This window comes from Gossypium hirsutum, chromosome A12 (assembly GCF_007990345.1).
Source record: "Gossypium hirsutum isolate 1008001.06 chromosome A12, Gossypium_hirsutum_v2.1, whole genome shotgun sequence".
NCBI classification, from domain to species: Eukaryota; Viridiplantae; Streptophyta; class Magnoliopsida; order Malvales; family Malvaceae; genus Gossypium; species Gossypium hirsutum.
Window position 1 is genome coordinate 20,585,054 of NC_053435.1, and position 1,125 is coordinate 20,586,178.

The window sequence follows — 1,125 nt, forward strand, 5'->3', positions numbered from 1 at the left end:
TGCTCCATGTACTTTTGCCACTCTTCTTCTTGTGGTTGCTCGATTAACTAGCCATTGAAATTATTGTTAGAAATCCTTTCAGGAATTTCATAAGCCTCATTGTAAGATTTTGAAAGAAGGGCTCTATTTTTAGAGGCATCCACCATCATTCTAGTATAAGCATTAAAACCAATATAGAAAGTCTCCATTTGAATGCAATAAGGAATGTCATGATAAGGGCACTTTCGTAATAAATTATTGAATCGGTCCCATGCCTCATATAAAAATTCTTCATCAAAGTGCTAAAATGAAGTGATTTATTTTAGATCTGGGCATTTAGAAAGGGAGGAAAGTATTTCATTAAGAAACATTTAGTCATCTCTTGTCATGTAGTTATGGAACTGAACGGTAGAAAGTTCAACCATGCTCATGTTCTATCTCTTAAGGAGTATGAAAATAATTTCAGTCTCAAGGTGTCTTCGGTCACCCTGGCTAATTTGAACGAGTCGCTCACTTCCATGAATAGTCTAAGATGAAGATGTGAATCCTCAATAGGTATCCCACTAAATTGACCCACAGTTTGCAACATTTGGAACATGATTGGTTTTAGTTTGAATTATAGTGCCTCAATTTTGGGCCTCACAATACCCAGATTGAGCTCATTGAATAGTGGAATGACATATTGTCGAATAGCGTAGTTTCTGTCATCGGCAACAATGATCAAATTTTGAGCATTATAAGCAAATGCTTTCCTTGAACATGTTGTAGAGGATCCATTATAACTTGAATAGTAACGAAACCTATTAAAGTAAAAGGAAAGGAAAATTGAACCAAATTGTAAGATAATTAATTTCACAAATAATTGACTAAAATAATAGTCCACGGCAACAGTGCCAAAAAATTTTCTCAAAATTATTCGATCGATGTGCAAGTATACACAATCATTGATAACTAATAAAGTAGTGAGTAATAGTTATCGTCTCCACAAGGATTATTTATGCAAGTCAACTATTGCAGAATTAATAATTGGCAAACTGGTTGGTGGTGAAATAAATTAAAGTGTAATGGATTTCTGGTTATACTAAAACTAATCTAAGTATACTTAAAATTATAAGAAACACAGAAAAAAATAAGTATGCACATTTT

The 1,125-nt window shown here is 33.1% G+C and overlaps 1 non-coding gene across 1 annotated transcript; it reads left to right on the top strand.

Annotated features, from left to right (window-relative positions):
- The first annotated feature begins 204 nt into the window (after positions 1-204).
- LOC121211808 (small nucleolar RNA R71) lies at positions 205-309 on the top strand. The gene has a single exon (XR_005907026.1). It is a non-coding gene; the product is annotated as a small nucleolar RNA R71 (small nucleolar RNA).
- The last annotated feature ends 816 nt before the right edge of the window (positions 310-1,125 follow it).